At 39.6% G+C, this 23580-nt stretch overlaps 1 protein-coding gene across 1 annotated transcript in view; it reads right to left on the reverse strand.

Moving 5' to 3' along the window:
- The window catches only part of AQP11 (aquaporin 11), a 71988-nt gene that overhangs the window by 44225 nt on the left and 4183 nt on the right, over positions 1-23580 (reverse strand). Inside the window, exon 2 of the mRNA XM_070272155.1 lies at positions 16960-16992. The gene's annotated coding sequence lies outside the window, so the exon portion shown is untranslated. The remainder of the gene's footprint in view (positions 1-16959; positions 16993-23580) is intronic.

Raw genomic sequence — 23580 nt, forward strand, 5'->3', positions numbered from 1 at the left:
AAACAAGACCCAAAAATATGCTGCCTCCAGTGAACACATCTCAGTGCTAAAGACAAACGCAGGCTCAGAGTGAAGGGATGGAAGACAATATTCCAAGCTAATGGCAAACAAAAGAAAGCAGGTGTCACCATACTTACATGAGACAAAGTAGATTTCAAGATAAAAAAGGGAATGAGAGACAAAGAGGGGCAGTATATTATGATAAAAGGGACACTACACCAAGAGGATATAACGCTTATAAATATATACGCACCTAGCACAGGAGCACCAAAGTACATAAAGCACCTATTAATAGACCTAAAAGAAGATATTAACAGCAACACATTAATCTTAGGGGACCCTAAAACCCCACTTACATCAATGGGTAGATCATCCACACAGAAAGTAGACAAGGAAATAGTGGAATTAAATGAAAAACTAGACTAGATGGACACAATAGATACATACATAGAACACTCCATCCCAAAACAGCAGATTACACTTTCTTCAATGGATCATTGAAGAAATTAAAGGAGAAATCAAAAAATGTCTAGAGGCAAATGAAAATGAAAATACACCATAACAACTCATATGGGATATAGAAAAAGTGGTTCTAAGAGGGAAATTCATAGCAGTACAGGCCCACCTTAACAATCAAGAAAAATCTCAAATAAGCAATCTTAAACTACACCTAACAGAACTACAAAAAGAACAAACAAAGCCCATAGTCAGCAGAGGAGGGAAATAATAAAAATTAGAGCAGAAATAAATGAAATAGAGACAAAAAAAAAAAAAAAAAGAGTAGAAAGGATCAATGAAACTAAGAGCTGGGTCTTTGAGAAGATCAACAAAATTGACAAACCCTTAGCCAGACTCACTAAGAAGAAAAGAGAGAAGACTCAAATAAATAAAATAAGAATTGAAGGAGGAGAAATTACAACAGATACCACAGAAATACAAAGGATTATAAGAGAATACTATGAAAATCTATATGCCAATAAATTGGACAATCTAGGAGAAATGGATAAATTCTTAGACTGATACAATCTCCCAAAACTGAATCAATAAGAAATAGAGAATCTGAATAGACCAAACACAAGTAAAGAGATTGAAACAGTAATCAAAAACTTTCCCCAAAATAAAAGTCCAGGACCAGATGGCTTCCCTGGAGAATTCTACCAAACATTCAAAGAAGATTTAATACCTATCCTTCTCAAACTATTCCAAAAAATTGAAGAAGACAGAACACTTCCCGACACATTCTATGAGGCCAACATCACCCTGATCTGAAAGCTAGACAAGGACAACACAAAGAAGGAAAAGATGGCCAATATCACTGATGAACACAGATGCAAAAATTCTCAACAAAATATTGGCAAACTGAATACAGCAATACATTAAAAGGATCATACACCATGACTGAGTGGGATTTATTCCAGGATGCAGGAATGGTTCAACACCTGCAAATCAATCAGCGTGATACACCGCATTAACAAAATGAGGAATAAAAACCACATGATCTTCTCAATAAATGCAGAGAAAGCATTTGACAAGATCCAACATCCGTTTATGATAGAAACTCTCAATAAAATGGGTATAGAAGGAAAGTACCTCAACATAATAAAGGCCATATATGACAAAGCTACAGCCCACATCATACTCAGTGGGGAACAACTGAAACCCATCCCTCTGAGAACAGGAACAAGAGAAGTGTGCCCACTCTCGGCACTCTTATTCAACATAATACTGGAGGTTTTGGCCAGGGCAATTAAGCAAGAAAAAGAAGTAAAGATATCCAAACTGGCAACGAAGAAGTGAAGCTCTCATTTTTTGCAGATGACATGATTTTATATAGAGAAAACCCTAAAGAATCCATCAGAAAACTATTAGAAATAATCTACAACTACAGTGAAGTTGCAGGGTACAAAATCAACTTACAAAAATCAGTTGCATTTCTATACTCTAATAATGAACTCACAGAAAGAGAACTCAAAAATACAATCTCATTTACAATTGCAACAAAAAGACTAAAATATCTAGGAATAAATTTAACCAAGAGGTGAAAGACCTAGACAATGAAAACTATAAGACATTATTGAAAGAAGTCAGTGATGACATAAAGAAATGGAAAGATATTCTGTGCTCATGGATTAGAAGAATAAACATAGTTAAAATGTCTGTACTACCTAAAGCAATCTACAGATTCAATGCAGATTAAAACCGCAAAGAGGGGCTGGCCCTGTGGCCGAGTGGTTAAGTTTACCCGCTCTGCTTCAGCGGCCCAGGGCTTCCCCAGTTCAAATCTTGGGCAAGGACATGGCACGGCTCATCAAGCCATGCTGAGGCGGCATCCCACATGCTACAACTAGAATGACTCACAACTAAAAATACACAACTATGTACCCGGGGGGCTTTGGGAGAAAAAGGAAAAATAAAATCTTTAAAACAGAAAAACACAAAGAAAAAAATAAGGATAAATATAGGCAGTATTAACAAGAGTTTGAAGATTCATGCATTTTCAAGCATGATTAGATATATAAATTTATAGAGTCCTTCTAGAGCGTATAAAAGCCGTAAGACAGGATTTACTCCTTAGTTTAGCAATGCTATACTAGGAGTGTTAGCAAAGAAATAATATCCATAAGAATATATATATATTCTTAATAATCTTTAATATATAACATGGCACTGTCTATAATAATAAAGAATTTCAAACAACCTAAGTGTCCCCAAATAGGGGATGTATGCAGCAATTTCAAAAGATGTACAAGAATATATAAGGATAAAAAATATTTAAGGAAAAATATTTAAAATAACAAAGCAATAATGGAAATGCAGCCAGTAGGGGGAAGGAAGTTGTTAATTTGACAACCTGGCACTATAGTTCCGATAGGGAGGGACTGTTTTGATTTAGCAGAATAACTTAGAATTTCTTTGTAGTTTGGAGCAAAGCAAAAGGAGCACTGATTTGCCTTGTGCAAAAGGGGATGGGAATTGGAAATGAACACTTTAGTGTTCACAGCTAGAGGAGATTGAATTTGGAAGATGAAAAAGATAAGAAGGGAGAGAAGCTGGGCAGCTGGTGCTGCTATGGTGCCACATGCAGGGATGGCCAATGAGGATTCTCCAGTGATCAGAATGGCTAATGGACTCAAAAGAACTGCTCTCTGGTACTCAGTTTCAAGTTGTTCTCTGAGTTGTACTTCAATATAAGCCATCCTCTCTTGCCCCTAATTCTTTCCTTAAAGTTTGCTAACACATCACCTTGTTTAGGCTGTATTTGGGGGAGAGCAGGGGTTGGGGAAGTGTAGAAGGTACAATGTGCCCAGGAAGTGAAATGAGGGGTAGAGATCAAGGCAGAAAATCAGAGCAAGAGGTGATCAAAAGAAACATACTCCCAGCCCCACCTCCAAAAAAACCCCAGAACCCTCAGAGATATTGGTATGGACTTGGGTTTCATGACACTCATAGGAAAGGGATTTGAGCAGAATTCTTTTATGTCTCAAAGGTCGCCAAGACTCCACAAGGTTGGAGGACCCTGCAAAGTACATGGGGATGGGATGGGGAAAGTCAAAGAAAACCGTTTAGAAGGATACACAGAATGCAAAAGTTACTTACGATGCTAAGATTATGAGCCGTGTTCAGTAGCCCCTCTTGCTCATCTGTGTTTTGATTCTTCTGTAATGAATCCATCTTACTTGTATAATTTTTAGAAAGAAAATTGTACTAAGGGAATAAGTAAATCCACAGAGGCAGAAAGCTGACTGGTGGTCCCCAGGGCTGGGGGATGGGGAATGAGCAGTGACTGCTCGATGGATATGGGTTTCCTTTTGGGGTGGGGAAAGTGTTTTAGAACTAGATAGAAATTGTGGTTGTACAACATTGTGAAAGTACTAAAAGCCACTGAGTTGTTCACCCTAAAATGGTTAATTTTGTGTTATATGAATTTCACCTCAATAGAGAAAAAAGAAAAAAATCTACTGAGGAAAAATTACACAACATAAATCAGACTCTGTCACTCTTCTGCTTGAAATCCTTCAGGGACATCCTGACTCGTCAGCACGGCAGACAAGGCTCTTCACGTCCTGGCCCTTCTGCTCCTCCCTAGAAACCTTACTCTCCGGCCATACAAAACCGTGTGCAGCCCTCTGAAGGGCCTATTCTTTCCTGCTTCCATGCCTTTCTATGGGTTTTCTTTTCCTGGAATGACCTTCCCTCAGTTACTTTGCACTCATCCTTCAAAACTCAGCTAAACATCTCCTCCTTTGAGAAGCTTTCTCTGATTCCCTAGTCTGGGGTGCCTCTTTCCTGTACCCAAGAACCATCCAGCCATTTCTCTATTTTATCAGTGTAGGTGACTGTGAACCTTGAAGGACAGGGCCTGGGCCTTTCCCCTCTTTAGCCTCAGACCTTGGCCCAGGACAGAAGCCACAATGAATGTGGAATGAATAACAGACTTAAAAATCACTGAAATTAACAACCTTTTCTAATGCAAAAGGGAGTTACCCTGGGCGCGAAATTGAAAATGATTCAGAGACGTTTAACTGCCTTACTGTGACATTTATCATAGAGGAATGGGAGATCTTTTCTTTTTCTTCTTTCTTTTTATGAATTACTTCGGAATTGAAGCATAGATAAAAATTCCAAATAACAGGCTAATAAAAATGTCAATCTAAGTAGCTAAATGGTCTCACATGGAGCTTAGAAGTTTTCAGAATACTGGTGGCCTTGGGAAAAGGAGGCTAAAAACTCAATTACTCTTGCAAAAAAAAAAAAAAAACCAAAACCATGGTGGGTAATAGAAAAAAAGAAGACTTTTTTGATACCTTGCCCCCAAACTAAGAGATAGTATTGCTATCTTAGGATGATGTTAAAAAATATCTAGGTCTTAACAGGATTTCAAATAAACCTAAGCCCCTAATGAAATAATGGATCTAGGCAAAAATCAATGGCTGCTAAAATTATTAGGTGAAAGATTGATGAGGAACTTTATAATGCATATTTCAGGCTGGCAAACCCTGAAGCCACTGTTCAACCTTAGCATTATTAAGAGAGGGACTGCCAGACATTAATTGCCTCCTGATAAGATGCAGTAGGAAGTACACATCACCACTTAGGAAATAGTCTTGCCAAAAGAATTGAACCTGAATTTAACAAATCTCTAGACACCAGATTGTGAGAAATATAAAGGATAGACAAGCATGTTAAGTGGCACCATAAGGATATAAGGAACCAAATCAACAAGGTGGGAAATTCTACAAGACAAACAACTCAATTTCTTCAATAAATAAGTCATATGAAGAAAAAAGGAGGGGAAAATTACAGATTAAAGGAGACAAAGATTTAAGAGACACAAATGTGAATAAACACAAAAAGATATTTTTGAGACAATCTGGGAAAATTTACACAGATTGGGTATTGATAATGTTAAGAAATTATAGTTAACTTTATTATGTGTGATAAATACCATTATCATGTTTTTTAAACATATGTTTTTTAAAAAGTCCTTATTTTTAGAGATTGAAATATTTATGGTAAAATGAAATGATGTCTTCAATTTGCATTGAAATGCTTCCTAAAAACTGTGTTGGGGGTAGATGAAACAATGACACACAATATTAATAATTGTCTGGATGATAACGAGCACATGGAATCATTCTATAATTCCTCCCCAGTTTGTGTATGTTTGAAAATTTCCATAATAAAGAATTTTAAAGAATAAATCTAACATTCAGCAACCATGTGACAGTGTTAATAAGCCCATTACTGAGCCAGGACTATGTCGCAGGAAATGGTATTGTTGACCCAATGGGAAGATCTTTGGCCTTGGAGCCAGAAAGGCCTGGGTTTGAATCCCAGCTCTGCTACTTACTAGCCTTGTTACCTTGGGCAAGTCACTCACTTTTCAGAATCTGTTTTCTCATCCGTAAACAGGGGGAATATTACCTACTTTAGAAGGTTGAAGTGAGATGATACACAAAGCGTTTATCACGTGCCCAGCACAGAATAAAATATTCCATAAATCTTAACTACCTTGTACTAATCCAGTTGTTTATTTCCTTTGTTGTTTTTTAAAAAGTAAATTTAAATAATACCAAAGTTTATAAAGTGAAAAATGAAATTCCCCCAACTTCACTCTCCAGAGGAAGGAACCACAGTTAAGAGTTTGGAGCTGGTATCTTCTTAGGCTTTTTCTTTATATCTATAAATACATACAGGTACATGCATCCACATACATGTATTGTGTTGTTTTTTTTCTAACAGAAGTGGAATCGTACATTACATATTGTTCTGCAATTTACTTTTTCCACATTACAATGTACAGTGTGTCTCTTTTTGTCAGTTCATATGCCTCTATACATGTGATTCGATAAGTAATGCCATTCAAATGCCTTTACTCCCAGGTGTGAGCATTTCTGTGAGCTAGAATCCTGCAGCAGAATTGTTAGGTCAAAAGGTACATATCGTGTATACATCCTGACAGAACTACAAAACGGTCCTACTGCCCCTTTGCATGTTATTGAGTTATTTTCACATTAAGACCTCAATATTATCTCTTTTCTATACATTTCTAACTCGCATACTGAGAGATATTGTCCTTTCTGGTACCACTTATTTCTCAACAGGCAGTGAAAGTGTTTCAGAAAATAAATGTGTTTGATTAGCAAAAATCAGCCTCATGGAAAATAGGCTCCCTTCTGCTATTCGTTCCCATTAGAGGATAAAGCGCCGCATGCTGTTTTCAAGGCTGAATGTAGCGATGGATTGGCTAAAATAAATGGGAGTCCTAGTTTTCTTTGTGAAAAGCCAGTGAAGATTAGGTGAGGCAGGATCCTGAAAGAAAGCGAGAAAATAAAACCTCCTCTCAAAAGAGGTCCCGGTGGATAGCAGCTGTGAAAAGGTGGGTGAGTAAAGAAAGGGGAAGGAAATTCTGCCTCCATTCCCCGGGGAGCTCAAGATCTCACTTTTCCCTCCTGTTGTTCTGGTGACGTTTAGAGAGGACACTTCCAGAGAAGGATGGTTTCGAAAAGAAAAGAAATCCAAATGGAATCCAGTTTGGCTTTACTTATGTAAGAGCACCTGTCATGTGTCTCAGGCAGATCTCCTAAGAAAGATCACTTTGTAAACCATCCTTCTGCTGCGAGGAGGTCAACAATTGTCCTTTGTCCCTGCAGCCCTCCCGTCATCCCACTATGACGTTGCCGGTCCAAACCACTGTAGTAAGGTTTGGGCAAGAAGAAATTATTCCATTGTCTTTTAGAAATTAGATCAGTAATGGGTGATGTCATTCATGATGGATGGATTTCCGTGGGTCCTGGCTGTTCCCAATGTAAGAAATCATGTGCTGCCTCATTGCTGTGTATATCTCTCTAGATCCATAGGCAATACAGGCACATAGAAAATGACCTGTGTCAAATGGGAATCTACCTAAGTTCAAAAGTCTTGACTTTTTCTTTTAGGTGAAGTAAAACCAACATTTTGTTTAGTGACTTCTAAAACAATGCATGTAAAAACGATGAAATAAATAAAAGTCCTGGTCTCTCTTGGATTTAGGGTTAGGTTTTTTTTTTAAAGGTATGCTTTTTGTGTGTGTGTATGTGTGTGTGTGAGGAAGATTGGAACTGAGCTAATATCTGTTGCCAATCTTCCTCTTTTTTTTTCTCCCCAAAGCCCCACAGTATGTAGTTGGATATCCTAGTTGTATGTTCTTCTAATTCTTCTATGTGGGATGCTGCCTCAGCATGGCTTGATAAGTGGTGGTAGGTCTGCGCCCAGAATCCGAACCATCGCACCCTGTGCCGCCAAAGCAGAGTGCACAAATTTAACCGCTCAGCCATGGGGCCAGCCCCAGGAATAGATTTTAAATCCAGGTTGCTAACTCAAAAAATATGGAAAACATTTCATGTGTTTAACCTCCAAAACACTTTTTGTCTTTAATTTCTTTTTTAGCCATGGATCAAATTCTTCTGCCAATCCACAGACAAGCTGACCACAGCAAATGGCTAGTTTGTATATGAGCCTTAACAGATATCTCCTTGATTTTTCTTTGACAGGTAACTTTAATGATTTTGACAAATATTTAATGTGCCAGGTACTGTCCTAGGTGCTAAGGATAAAGCAGAACAAAACAACAAAAATCCTTGCCCCCGTGGGCTTATATGCTAGTGGAGAAGCTTCATTCATTCACTCCACAAACATTCATTGGTCTTCTAATATGACTCACGACTTAAGCCATGAGTTGTGCCTAAACAGGATTTTATCCCTGCCCTGCGTCTAGTGAGAGAAATAAGAAATGTCTCCTTTCTTCCCCCAGTGCCTCCCATATATTCAGCTTGAGTGGGTCAAAGAAAGTTTCTCAGAGAAGATTACAAGTAAGATGAGGATGTAAAAATGAACTGATAAGGGAGAAAGAAAGGCAGTCCAGGTAGTGATGAGACAGCATGGCATAAGGCCTGGATCAGATGAGGAGATCAATGAATGCTGTTGAATGAATGAATGAAACTTCCCCAGGAGAACATAGATTCCATGAGGCATGTCCTGGGAACTGCAAGTCCTTTCCTGTGGCTGAAGTTTAAAGTGTGTGGGAATGAGGGGCAGGGGATGGGGCTGGGGAAGCAGGTGCCGTCCAGGTGTGAGGTGGGCCTGGCTAAGGAGCTTTGTCCTGATGACAGTTAGCAAATTTGTGGATTATTTTAAACAGCAATGTGACATGGGCTAATTATGTTTTATTCTCTTCTTTAAAAAAGTGTATTTTAAAAATTACACAAATGATATATATTTATTTTAGATGACTGTGTAGGGACTTTTTATGGGAGAAATGATTTCATTATACTATTTCTGTAACTGGTACATGGCACATCTCTTTCTGCATCACGGTGGAAGCACCTTTCTCTCTCACTGGACCTGACACACACAAGGCTGTCAGTAAAGATCTACTGTTGTTGAAATTCCATGGACACCGGCAAGGTGCAGCCAGCTTAGATGAGGTCGTGATCTGGCCTAAATGTGCCACTGCGAGAAACTGGAGCTTCTCCACCCCACTGGAAATATTTAACAATTCCCACGGCCACGTCATTGCCACTATATTTTTGTATCTCCATTTTTTTTTTACTTTTTATTATGGAAAAATTCAAATATTAATATATGTAAAAGTAGAAAGGATAGTATAATAAACCCTCACATACCCATTACCTAGCTTCAACAGTTAACAACTCACAGCCAGTCTTGTCTCATTTATATTCTTCTCTCTCCCCAGTAGTTGCCTTCTTTTGAAGTAAATCCCAGACATCATCTTTTTGTATCTATCTCTAAAAGATTAACTTGTTTAAAGACATATCCACAATTATTACACTAACGAAATAAAGAATTCTTCTTTAGTGTCATCAAATATACAGTCAGCATTCAAATTCCAGTTGTCTCCTTTTTTTTTAAGTTGGCTTATTTGAATCATGATCTAAACAAGGTCCCCAGTGGTATTGAGTTGATGTCTCCTAAGTCTCCTTTAATCAATAGGTTCCCCCTTTTTTTTTCTTTTCTTACCTTGTTTACTCTAGACTGTAGACTCTTAAACAGAATGGGTAAGTTGAAAACAGCACTTTAAGAGGGCCATTTTCCTTCATGCTCAAAAAATAAAAAAGGATTTTTTTAGGGTAAAAAATTATATCTCATTATTGCAAAACATTCTTTGAATTTGCAAAGCATGTCTCATATTGCCTGCTTGTTTTTAGCCTATCAGCTCCATCCCAGCATTGAAATACGTGGTGATCATACCACATACCAGAATGGATTCTAGTTGGAATAAAGGGCTAAGTGTAAATAAATAAAACCATAAAAAAAATCTAAAAGAAAATCTAATGTTGAAAAGATTTTTAGAAAGGGAAGATGTCATCTAAATACAAAAGCAAAGGAAGATACCACAAAGAAAAATGGCAAGGGAATTGAATATGTGCCAAGTTAAAACTTTTGGTCAACAAACACAAAATGAAAGGACAAATGATAAACTAGGGGGAAGTAGTTGCTGTCTATGAGAAATACCGAGTTAGCAGCCTCAATACACGTGGCCTGGTCTAGCCTGCTGCTGGGTCCAGATGGGTCCGCTCACAAGATTACCCTGAGTCCTGGTTCTTTAGATCCCAGCTTCTTGATTATCTGGAAGTTGCGTTTTTTCCTCAGGATCTCCTGCCCCGATTATTCACTTGAGACGCCTTCAGGGAGAAAGAGAGGTTCTTACATTTACTCCATCTGTTCTGTCTGTTGGTCTCACCATCTTTCTGCTCTGTTGACTCCAGGAGCTCTGTGGGCCACTGCTGACCTCACCCCCACCACCGACATCTGGGCCTCTTCTTCCCTGAAGCAACCAAGAAAACACCCTCTACTTCTCATGACTGTTTTCAGAGGTTTCCTGCAGAAGAGCTGCTGGGCCTCTAATGACCTAGATCTTTTCTCTATGGGTTTATTCAAAGAATATTGTAGCTCATGTAATTGTTGGAAAGACTGGAGGAAACAATCTTGAGGCTAAACTTCCAAGAAAATCACCCAAAATTATGCAGCTCAACTGGCCTAATTAGAAAATTGAGGACACTATTCCATCACCACTCAGCTTCTATATGCTGCCAGGAGCTCAATTTGATTGCAAGTGCTGCTGCTGAAGGCATCAATGCCACTTCTGCATCAGAAACTCACCCTTACAGACCCTTCCAGGCCCCCAAACCACATAGCTCTGCTCCAGCAAAAACTTGGAGTGTACTATGCTGTCTTTTCCCTCTCATTGTCCCCTTCTTCACCAGAATCTCACACAAATGCATCTGATTGGAGGAGCACAAGTCACATGCCTGTGTCCTAGCTGCAAAGGAGGGAGAAGAGGAACTTGGTGGGACTTTCCAGAAAGACCTAGAAGTATTAAAAACTCATGGGCAATGAGCCACCTCTAGTGCCCAGCTTGTGGTCCCTAAATGACATTCCCCATCTAAAGGAACCAGTACTTCTTGGAAGGCTGAGTCCAAGTCTGGGGCAGTACAGGTACAAGACGAGGCTGGAAGATCTTGCTGAGCCCAAAACTGTGAAGTTATCAAAGAGAGGTGGGTTGTATCAAAAGGACTCAAGAGCCAACATGAAGGGGCTTCAGTTGGCCAAAGGTGGGATAATTTAAGAATCCAAAAAAGTAGTGATTGAAATACATAGAATATATAAAATACATTCCTCCCTAATGAGTTCATTGTGGAGGGGGAGAAGGAGTGCCAAAACAAATTAACAAGCTTATTGGATACCATTGGTGGTAACTAGGTCACAGTCCTTACTCTGAAATTGGCAATTTAAAGGAAATAAGCAAGCATTATCCTGCTTTCCAATTCAATCTGCATTTCAGGGTAACCAAGTAGCCCTAATTAATAAGGAAAAGTTCTCCTTTACAGACAATTCCCAGCTAATAAATGTGGAAGGAATGTCAGAATTAGAAAAATCATCATTTTGCAGTCCTAATGATATAATTGATTAAGGCAAAGATCACTAAAAGATGAAAGCACTAAATGAAAGCTTATGGAGAGCCTTACAATGGAGAGATCTAGCGGATACCACTGAATCCACTGGTGAAGCTTAACTTCACTAAGACAGCCCGACAATATGTGCTTCTTCAGATGCCACCTTATGGTAAAAAAAAGAACCTGAATCTAATAAAATTTTTAGAAGTAACCTCCAGTTTACATGAAATATAGGAGGCAGTGGCTCATGTTTAAGTGACATCACAAGGACATAAATGGATAACTCCAGAATATGAGATATTCTGTAGAAGAATTGAACTAGTTTAATCAATGTCAATGGCATGAATAAAAAAAGGTGGGGTGAAGTGGGGAGAGACTGTTCTAGATTTTAAAAGACTCAAAAGATATAACCATCAAATGCAATGTGTGGACCTGCTCTGGATCCTGATTCTAATGAACCAATTATAAAAAAAAAAAATTCTTTAGATATCAGGGAACTATGAAAATGGTCTAAGAATTAGATGATATCAAGGAATTGTTGCTTTTGTTAGGTGTGTTACTGGTAGTGTGGTTATGTAAGAAAATATTCTTATATTTTAGAGATGCAAAATGAATTATCTGGAGAAGAAATAGCATAAGATATGGGACTTGCTTTAAAATGCTTCCAGAGAAAGGAGAGAGAGATGAAGCAAGTGTGACAAAATCCTAATAATTGTTGAATCTGAGTGATGGGTATTTTTTGATACTATTCTTCCTGATTTTGTTTATTTGAAATTTTTCATAATAAAAAAGACAGTGGAGACAGGCAAAACAGAAATTTTCTGGAGGACAATTCAGCCTGATCCTCGTATATGAATGGAGCAAATAAATGGAAAAAGTTATTGCAAAGCACGCTAACTTGCTGTTCTGTAGTTGTCAGCTTGCACTATGCTGATGTCAGTGATCACACCTTGGACGATGCGATCCTGGCGGAAGGAAGGGCTGCTGGTAGGTGTAACAATTCTTTCTCACATCTTTTTTTGCTAACACCTGAGGTGGCACCTCAGCAAATCCAAGCAGCGTACAGAGCAATTTGCAATGTTCTTTTGCATCCAAAAAATGCTAATCATACTCAATGTCCTTGCTGATTCACTGGGGAATAATTTTTGGTCCTGTAAGTAGATCTCAAGATTTAAATGGAACTTGGAAGAATTTAACAAGTGTGTTGATTCTGTACAGATTGCCCCTCATCCCATCTCTCCCGACGCTTCCTCTCTGCCTGCCCTATTTGAGTAAGACTGCTGAGTGAAGGAAGAAGAGACTTCTGTTTTTTAGATGAAGGGTTACAAAAGTCAGGACTACAAACACAGCCAAGTGTGTGACTACTCTCCATTCCAGAGCCTGGGGCCCGCAGACATCACTAATTGATCACAGTTTTCCTTCCCAGTGGACTTCTTGCCACACTACTCCAGGTAGCAGCATACTGATGAAATCATTCCTACCTAAAAGCTCTTCATACTGGATTATAGAGTGAAGCATTTGCCTAGCTGTGTTTTGTTTTGTTTTGTTTTTTCTTTTCATTTCTACAGTGGAACAAACAAGAAGAAAAATACCTTGAATAGAAACTCAAGGAATTTAGATTAGATTGTATTTGAGGAAGAGCCTTATTTGATGAGGATGAACTCTGGAATAATTACTTAGAAAGATTAAGATGTCTTTCTTAAAAGACCTATTAAAACTGGGCAGATTCTTATTGCCTGAAATGGTCTAGGACTAATGAGGTTGACAACCATCTTTTGGCCTATGGCAGGGCCTCTGATGTTTTTACCTGCCCGGCATTCCTTTTCCCTTCTCCTTTATAATAGAATATTCTTTCTTTTGGGGAAATCTGTATGTTTGTGTAGGTCTGCCCCTTCCCTTCTATGTGGACTGGGCACACTTAGCCAATCACCTTACCCCATTTCCTTGACCACAGAAGTCAATACATGGATGGGCACATGGCTCTAGATTTCACCCAGAATTTTTCAGCCAGATCTTTTGGAGAAAAAGCTCTTTATCTATTGAGCTGATGAAGTGGCTGGCTGTGAGGCTTGGGTTGCTGGTGGCTACAATGCCCTTCACATGGGAAAAGCCAACAAACAAAACAGAAATGCTGGAGATGATGGACAGGAAAGTCCTCCTTAAATTATCTGAGCCTTTTGGTTCTAAGTGTGCCTGAAGCAAGATTCACTCCCGGATAATTGAAATATGAGCAACCACGAATTGCCCTTTTTTTCTACCTTAGTTTGAATTGGGTTAGTGTTATTTTCAGGCAAAGTCCTGATTGGCATGGCATGTGAGATGCTTCGTTCATTCCATTAACATTTATTAAACAGCCGCAGTCACTTTGGCCCTGAGAGACACCTAAAAGAAAGACAATCCTTGTTTCAAGGGTTCACAGTTAAAGAGACAGTTATGATACAGTAACAATATAATAGATGACATATATAGTGCTTCATATGTTCTGAGGACTAGTCGAAGCATTTTACATATGCTAAGATTTAATCCTTTGAGACGCATTCTGTTACTTGTTCCATTTTAGAGATAGGGAAAACGAGGCACAGAGAGATTAAGGAAATTGCCCCAGTTTACCCAGTTCAGAAGTAGAAGCTCTGGGATTTAAACTCAGGTAGTTGGCTTTTAACTACCACATTCCAGAGCTTCATTATACCTAAGGGCCAGTGTTGGAGTTATACCAGAGAATAATCAATCATAATGACTACCATTCATCGAATGCTTTCCATGTGCCCAGCCCTGTGCTGGGTGCATTTCTGTCTTAACACATTAAATCTTTTCAAGGAGTATTTATTGTATAGTTCAGGGAACTGAGGCTCAGAGAGGTTAGGTGACTTGCCCGGATCACACAGTTAACAAGTGGCAAAGAGCGAATTTGGATTCAGTCATGTCTACTTCTAAAGCCTTTGCTCTTTCTCTCGTATTTCTCCAGAGGACCTTACCTTCCAGCTTTCCCACTAGAGGTGTAGCATGTCTGGGATGCTTATGACTGGCTGCCAGTGAGTGGGAAATGGAGTCAACACTGGAGTCCGGTAACACCAGAGAGTGTGGCGTATTTTGCTCACAGCAGTGCTGCTGGAATTTGTGCATACCTTTCAACCTGATACTCCTGAGAATATATCTGCTGTAGTGGAGGAGAGATTAAGAAACTCTTTGTAAGTGTCCCTTTAGGGGAACGAAGAGGACGTTATTTATTTATTTTTGTGGCAGCCATTCAAATGTTGAAGAGGGAGAGACTTGCTTTTCTTTTGCTTCCTGCCTTCAGACAAGACCTGTGAATAAGAAGGCTCTTGGATAAGGTATGTGTCAGGTGTCCTGCAAACCAAGTGCACATTTAGAAAACCAGGGAACAGAAGGTAGTATTTGGGTGGGAAGATTTTCTGTGATCTACAACAGGCATTCTTATCTAATAAAACAACTCCCAATACAGGAGAAACTCTTAATGTATCTCCATGTAACTAACTCACGGGATTAACAATGCTCTCCAGTCCTGGAAACTTTAGCACGTAAGGCACACTTGTGTGCTTCTGCACCCAAACATTTATTGAGTGCCTACCAAGCTTGTTATAGAGATTAATTAATGAAATTCTTATAGCAACATCCTTTTACAAGTGGGAAAATGTGGCATGAGGGAGTTAATAACTCAGCACCAATTGGGTTAGATGTTTACCAGAATCGATATTTGCTAACAAACCAATTTTTGCCAGGCACACACAGTATAATTTAAATAAATAAAGTGTAAATCTGTGAAATATGAGTGTAAAAAAGAAGCTGAGCTATTATTTCTATGAAAACTAAGTTGAATGTTTTGGAAAGACTTAATAAAGGTGAATTTCTAAAAACAAAAATTGTTATTCAATTAGGTGTGAGCAAGGCCATGCACTTTTCTATCTCTGTGACTGTGCCTGTTGCTGCTAGTTAGAAGGCCTTTTCTCAGATTTTCCTCCTACGCATATGTCCTCCAGGATGACCTCCTCTGAGAAGCCTTCTCTGGTAGCTGGAGTTTTACCAGTTCTGCTAGTTGCTTAATCTCTCTGAGCCTTAGAGTCTGTATCTATTAAATGGAGATAATAATATCTACCTTGCAGGATTGTTTTAGAAGTTAAGTGAGATGATGCTTGTGAAATTATCTGGCCCAGAGCTCAACAAATGGCACTAATTACGGTGTGCTTGATCCTGTGCTAGGTGCTATGGAACCAGACAGATGAGATAGTCCCTGCCTCAAGAAGCCGCAGACGAGCACATGACTGTCTGCCTGCTTTTGTCTCCACTTGCCCTGTAGTGAGCTGAAGCAGATTTTCACAAATGTAAATAGAAACTTTTCTAGATGTTTTTAGACACTGACACCATTCTGTCATCCAAGTTGTCAGTTAGTGTTTGAATAACTCATCCTGAAGGTTGGGAGCACATCAGCACAGAGCCTCTCCAAATACAACTTTCTTATACTTGGTCACAAAAGGATGTGTCCTGAAGCCTAAAGGGGCCATAGGAATGGCTTTAAGAGGAACAGGTTCCAATTCACGGAGGCCATATGGAGCAGAGTCCGGAATCTCTACAAGTCGGGTTCAAATCATGGCTGTCCCATTCACTGGCTATTTGACCTCAGGAAAGTTCATAATGACTCTGAGTCTCATCAGAAAAATGAGAATGATAATTCTCATTTCATATGAGGGTTATCAGAAGCAGATGAGGTGAACTGTCAAGTGTCCAGCACAGTACCTGGCATATAGTCAATAGCTGATAAACATTAGTTTCCTAATAGGTGAGGAATGTAGCGGGCACACATCTAACCTATGAGCTAAGGAAGTGCAAGCAGGCCTTCTTTCAATGCTTTCTTTATGCCATCATCACGCAGATTCTAGTCTGGATAGCCCATTGGTCTGACTCTGCACATAGTCTCTTCCGGTAGAAATGACTAATAATCAAATTCTTATCCCATTCTTTAGCTTGCAGGGTTGTCTTGAGTGAGGTAATAAGCCTCTGGGAGCTTCAGTTTCTTTATTTATGACGTGCAGATACAAGTGCCTATCTTGCAATAATGATGACAGGAATAGAAATAATGAAAAGCGTCTAGGACAGTGCTGACACTCATAGGTACTCAATGAATTGTGGCTAATATTGGTATAGTAGGAGGCCTTTTATCTAAATCAGAAGTTGGCCAATTGATTAAAAAAAGTTGATTAAAGCAGGGAATCTTAAAAAGAAAAAACCAGATACAACTGTTCCTTCCCTCACCATGTCCCGCTAGTACCACTGAGATCATCAAACCTGTTAATTTCATCCCTAATGGTAACTTCCATCCCCACTCCTGGCCTGTATGATAGACATGAGTCATCCACCTACAAAGGCTAGAAATATTGCTGCAGACAGAAAGTTTGGTTGGCAACCTTGCAGGTTTTCCTGCTCACAGAGACCAGATAAATGACCACAGGCTGGGGTAGGAGAAGAAGAGAATGGGGGTGGCACTCACCATGGATCACAGAAGAGGAAGATGTGGAGAAATCTGAAACGAGAGGAAGGTGGTTAGGAAGGGTTAATGGGAAGAGGAACCATGAAGTGGGAACTTCTTCAGTGACCAGCTGTCCCTCATGCTGCTGTGTGAGGTGAACCAACCACTATCTGCAGAGTTGGGCTGCCCCCTGAGCATCTGATTTGGAATGAGCTCTTTTGCTCTGGAGGCCTTGGCAAGCTTTCCTTCCCCATCTGACACTTCACATGTTAGCAACATTGACTCTTGTAGGCTCCAGAACATATGGTGAGAGGGTGTGGCATCCTGGAGGGGTTATGGTGCCCTGAAGGGAAATCTTTACCCCCTTCTCAAAGTGAGGCTGGACAGAACCAGTTTGACCTTGCATCCACTTTGAGACAGTGGTGAAACACCCCACCTTGTTATGCATATGTCAAATTGCAAACTCTATGGATTTAGGGTTCTGTGTTTCTAAGTTAAACTGGAGACTACCCCCACTCCGAACTGGGACCATATAGTCAATGCAAAATCCACCTGCTAAAGATGACGCTCATATTGTAATAAAATGCTCACTTCTGATTTAGTTGTTCTTGCAGCTTATAATTAGACCTTGTTGTTAGGAGAAAAAAAAAAACTTGAAAGCAGCTTTGTTTCAGTGCTATTCAGATCTGTGACTGACCCAGTTTTTAAAAATTAAAAATGTGGCACTGGTATTTGTCAGGTCTGCACCTTGCTCACATTCTTGTAAGATGAGCATTGAGAAGTGTTTTCTGAGCTGTGAATATGTGGAAGAGGAAGGGCCTTGTGGCTGAGGGCATTGACCAGCCCTCAAGCAAAATTCCAGAGGCATGGATCTTGCCCAGATATACTGTCACACGTCAAAGGAAGAAGGCAAAATAGACTTCTCTGGAAGGTAACCTTAAAAACCTATGGATTTTAGGGGGCTGGCCCTGTGGCCGAGTGGTTAAGTTCATGCGCTCCACTGCAGGCGGCCCAGTGTTTCGTTGGTTCGAATCCTGGGCACGGACATGGCACTGCTCATCAAACCACGCTGAGGCAGCGTCCCACATGCCACAACTAGAAGGACCCACAACGAAGAATATACAACTATGTATGGGGGTGGGGGGGCTTTGGGGAGAAAAAGGAAAAAAGTAAAATCTTAAAAAAAAAAAACCCTATGGATTTTAGAGGCAAATAATTATGGAGGTTGTTTATGCCAGTGTTCTCAATGTTTTTGTCACCACTACCCTATAGAGCTGAAACCTTAGTCATCAATCCTCCCATCCGCCCCTGTGTGCAGAGGATCTGGCTGCTGGGATGCTCCTCCCAGCCTTGCAAGAAAGTTGGTGCTAAATTCTAAAGAAATGAAATGAATTAGGACTATCCTCTGTGTCTGATTTTTAGGATTTCCAAATATCATAGTTGATTCTCTGACTTTTCATTATAACACAAAGCTTTCAGCCTCCCAACCTACCCTCTCACACAGAAGTCATGGACAGCTCTCCTCTGCCCTCATTCTCAAGCATGTATAAACAACCAAAGATGACCAGACACTTAAGGTAAACATAAAGCACAAGACAAACTAACAAAGAAATAATCATACTCTAGGAAGCAGAGATTACTCAGGAGAAAATCAAACAACTAAATAAGCAAATTTAGAAGAATCATCAAATTAGTATCTTCATAGAAGATGGCGCATCCACAAAATAGGAAAAGGTTGTTATGAGAAAGGAAAAACTGAGAGCTCAAAATAGAGGCTTTCCCAAAGTTGACAACAATCCTAGTATTTATATGACATTACCAATAATGATGTGTGAAGCAGAAAAAAGCTTTTCTAAACTGTCAACTACAAAGAACGAGTTTTGGTCAACCATAGAGACAAGAGTGATTTATTTTCCTATTACTTCTATTGAAAATGATAGTACAAAAGTACATAGAGGAGTCTCATGCACTTAAGTAATAAAGATTTTGCATTTCTCTGGTTGTCACCTTTTTAAAATTTGTAGTTTGTTGTTTCTTTTCTCACTCTAAAAAAATTTACTGTCAGATATAATTTTGTATTCATAATTTAATATTTTTTTCTTAAAGAGGCCCCCCAAATTGTCTGAGTTTCAGCCCCCACCAAACCTAGATGTGCCCCTGGCAGTGAGCTGCGTTACTTGTAGACAGAACAGAGCAGGTGGCAAGCAAACAGCAGAAGGATTAGGGTTAGCTAAGATTTCACTTCAGATTCCTGTCAAACACATGGCTCTCCCTGTCTATTGTTTATAACTAAACAAACAGGTAGTGAAAGTGTGAAAACATTTCGCCTAGAAAATACATATCCAATTTGTGAGAATAGTTGCCTCGGAGTCCAGGGTGCCTTATTTTCTGAAGCAAAAATGAAAAAATAACGTGTATTTATTTTGAGTGGTGGACACACAGATGCTGTATTACTCTCAATGATTTTCTCTTTTCAATTTAAATTGTGCAGTTTTAAAGTCAGATTCCCTCAGAATTTGGAGGGCATTGTTGATAGTCTCCTAGCAGCCAGTATTTCTCGTGACAAAGCTTATACCCGTCAGATGCCCTCTTTCGCGGGCGACCTGCCTGCCCTCTCTTTAACCTTGTGTCCACTATTTCACAGCAATCTGTATGTGGACCTTGAGGCCCTCACCGTGCTAGGCTTTTGGGAACTTTCCAACCTGAGGACTCATGTCCTTCAGTTCCAAGTATTTCTTTTCTGTTTGTTCTCTGTCAATTTTGTCCTTGCCATTTCTGTTCTCTTTCTGGATCTCCTGTTAGTCAAATGTTAGCCTTCCTATTTTTGTCTCACACTTTATGCAGGGTTTTTTTCTCTTATTTTATGGGAGGTTTCTTTTACCATGCCACAATCTCTTTATTGAAATTTTTGGCGATTATATTTTTAATTTCCAAGATTTTTTTCCTTTTTCATAATATCCTATTTTTACTTTGTAGATGCTCTGTCTTCTATGAGGATACTCATTAAATGGTTTTAATTATAACAGATGTGTCTTTTTTGTGTGTTGTTTTGCAGATGGGGTAGTTTAAACACACATACCAATGTGGATTTTTACTGACTGTGGGCTGTAAGAATACTCTTGGAAGCCATTCCTGTGCTGGAGGAGCTAATAATAACAGCTATACATGAAAGTGATTGTGAACCACATAAATATAGCCAGCTAACCCAAACTGAAGATGTTCTCAACTCGACTTCCCCCTTAGCAGGGTCCCCAGAATGTCTGCGACCATACCACCACCACTCTATATGAGGAGTAGCTGCAGTGGGAAGAAAAAGTGGTCTCAATTAATTACTATGAAACAATTTTGCCTTTGCAATATTTTGAAAATACATGATGCAGCAACGCCAAGGAGTTTTCTCCACATTTTCTTCTATGAGTTTTATGGTTTCAGGTCTTACATTTAAGCCTTTAACCCATTTTGAGTTAATGTTTGTGAGTGGTGTAAAGATAGGGGTCCAATTCTTTTATATGTGAATATCCAGTTTTTCCAACACCATTTATTGAAAAGACTATCATTTCCCCACCAAGTATTCTTGGCTCCCTTGTCAAATACTAGTTGACTGTATATGTGTGGGCTTATTTCTGGGTTCTTGATTCTATTCCATTGGTCTATGTGTCTGTTTTTATGTATTTAATCTTTAAAATATTTGTGTAGTAGTTTGCATTTGCTTCATTTAAACACAAAGAAATGGAGACAGAGAGATGTATCTCGCCCTAGGTCAACAGCTAAGATGTTTTCAAGTCATTTTGATTCCAAAGCCTGTGTCCTCAACTATATCATATCACCTCCTGGTATGGTGTGTGGAAATTGTTCCTAAACCTCAGTAAACTTCCCTGTTTCTCTTGTTCCCATATATGAGAATACAGGTGTACGTATAATTGGATTTCCATTTATCAATATTTCTATATAAGAGAACACGTACTTTTATATACCTTTGTATACACTGTCATATATTTTGTATTAAGCAATGCCTTGTAAAGTTAACAATAACCCGGTAATTTAATTGCATTTATATCGAGTGTGCTGCAAGTCGTTTCAATAGCACCACTTCACAGGCGGCCACACACATCACCACAGAAGTGTGAGGGCGAAGACAAAGTTTAAAGAGCGAATATTTACATCAGCTTCAGCAATGGGGTTATGGATGAGTCATGACTGAACCATGATATGTACATGTCTTAAAGTTTAGTTATTAGAAAATTATAGGACAAAAATGCTGCTGGTACAAATGTGTGTCACTACAGGATCGCTAACACAGCAACTTTAGCAAACAACAAAGAGAAAGCTAAACTAACAGAAATTTTAAATCAGAGAGGAAGAATATCAGCAACTGAAAATCACCACAAACTCAAGACAGCACTATAAGGATTTCATACTCTGGTAACAGAGTCCATTCCCCAAATTAAGAGCATTCCAGCTATCTGGGTGAGGGAATGAGAAGGAGGAGACAAATCCGGGTGCGAAGCTTGGCCTAGCAGCCAGATTTCTTAGTGGAAGACTGAATTTAGCGTCTTTAATAAACCCTAGCAACAGCCCAGTTTTAGTTTATGAGTGTCACATTTTAGTAATGGATAATTCGCTTAGTAGGTTACTAATGAAAGTGAAAGTTTATAAAATGATTAACTTGGTGGTCGGTTTGAAGCTCCTCAGCAAGACTCAGGCCCATCAGTAAACGCCAGCTCATCTTTAAAGAATCCCTTACACAAGGGGAAAGAGCAGAGAGAATTAGGGTCAGAACAGGCTGGTCTTAAATCCCCGCTTTCCAGCTATGAGACCTCGAGCAAGATTCTTAGCTGGTCTGAGCTTCAGCATCAGTGAATCGTTCCGTGGTGAGCTGGAACTGGCTCATATGGGTGTCAGAAAGCTGACTGTTACATTTCCAGGAATTTTGCAGGCCTGTTGTTAAACCATTGGTAGCTTGAGAGCAGCCACAGTAGCAGTATGACACCACAAAAATCAGTGAATAGTAAAAATCAGGGATTTTTTTTTCCTTCCAGAAAACTGGTTTACCAGCACACTCCCCTCCAAAATATCACCAAATTCTGTGAAAGGGAATAATGACTCCTCTATGAGGATTAAATTGTTTTGGTATTGAACCAAAGCCAGGTAATCAGTGAACATTCATTTTACGGGGCGGCTACCAGGCATGATCACGTTTAATTCCCACACCAGCCTTTAGAGGCAGACATTGTTATCCCCAGGATCATTACATTTTTGGAAATACCTAAGAACAAACTACTGAAACTCGAAACATCATGAGTGAATCTTACGGCTATTGTATTGAGTGACAGAAGCCAGACACAAAATAATACATACTGTATTACTCCATTTATATGAAATTTAAGAGCTGAAAGAAGTTCAAGAACTGATGGAAGGTTGTAGAAGCCAGAAGAATGCTCATGTCTGGTGGGGAGGGCAGTGGTGACTAAGAAGGGGTGTGAAGGAAACCTTTGAGCACTGGAGAGCTTCCCTATTGTGGTTTGAATGAAGGTTACACAGATGCACACAGATGCAAAAATTCATCTGTGAGTGATGAATATGCATAAGGTGATTGCAACTTATAATAAAGTACAATTTACCTCAACAAAAAATTTGGTAAAAGGTATATTGGATTGAAATTAAAGGGAAAAAGAAGAATCTGGGAAAGTATGTTTTATAAACTGGAAAGCACCGTTCAAGCCTTGGTTGCTCCTATTTTGCATCCGGCTTAAAGAATGAGAGCCGCAAAGTCTCCTTTACCTTAAAAATCTGAGATGGCCTGTGACACTTTGACAGCAACCCTTGTCCTAGTCCTGTGTGGTCTGTGTTGTTCCTGCCCCCCGCCCCCAAGTCTCTATAGCGTTGGGTTGCCTTTTCTCTGCCTGTCTGTTAAGTATTAGTGTCACTGGAGTTCTGTCTTTATAACTCTCCCCACTCTACATGCTACTGACCATCTCTGTAAAGCCCGGCTCCCATCGTGATTTCCTACCCTCCAGGCCACAGCTCTTTTCTCCTCTAGATCCATACTCATTCATTCAACAACTATTTACTGGGGATCTTCTGATGCCAGCTATTGTTCTTGGCACTGGGCCACATCAGTAAATGGAACAAAGATCTTTGCCTTCATGGAGCTTACATGCTTAGATCTTTCTCCCTTGATGTACCTAAGACTCAATCTGTCCCAAATTACCTCATTATCTTCACCCTTTGCTTCTCCCCAACCCTAAACCTGTTCCTCCTATGGACCTCCCATCTCTGTGATTTCACTGCCATCCTCTCAGAAACCTGGGAGTCATCCCTGACCCTTCTCCAATAAATCACAATATGCTGACTTTTCTGTGTCTTGGCTATCTCTCAAAACCCTCCACTTACCTGTATTTCCACTGCCCTGCCCCGTTCTCATCCTTTCTCATCTGGCTTACTGACTGGTTACTCTGCCTCCAGTCTTATTCCTCCCGACCATTCTCCATACTGATACTGTAGCTAGAGTGATCATAAAATGCAAATCTGAACCGATTGCTTTCTGCCTAAACCTGTCCAGTGGCCCTGCCAGATCAAAGTCTAAATTCCTTACCTTGTCCTTGCGTCCTCAGTTGTCAGGTGATGAGCACAGCTACTGAA

The sequence above is a fragment of the Equus caballus genome, chromosome 7 (assembly GCF_041296265.1).
Source record: "Equus caballus isolate H_3958 breed thoroughbred chromosome 7, TB-T2T, whole genome shotgun sequence".
NCBI classification, from domain to species: Eukaryota; Metazoa; Chordata; class Mammalia; order Perissodactyla; family Equidae; genus Equus; species Equus caballus.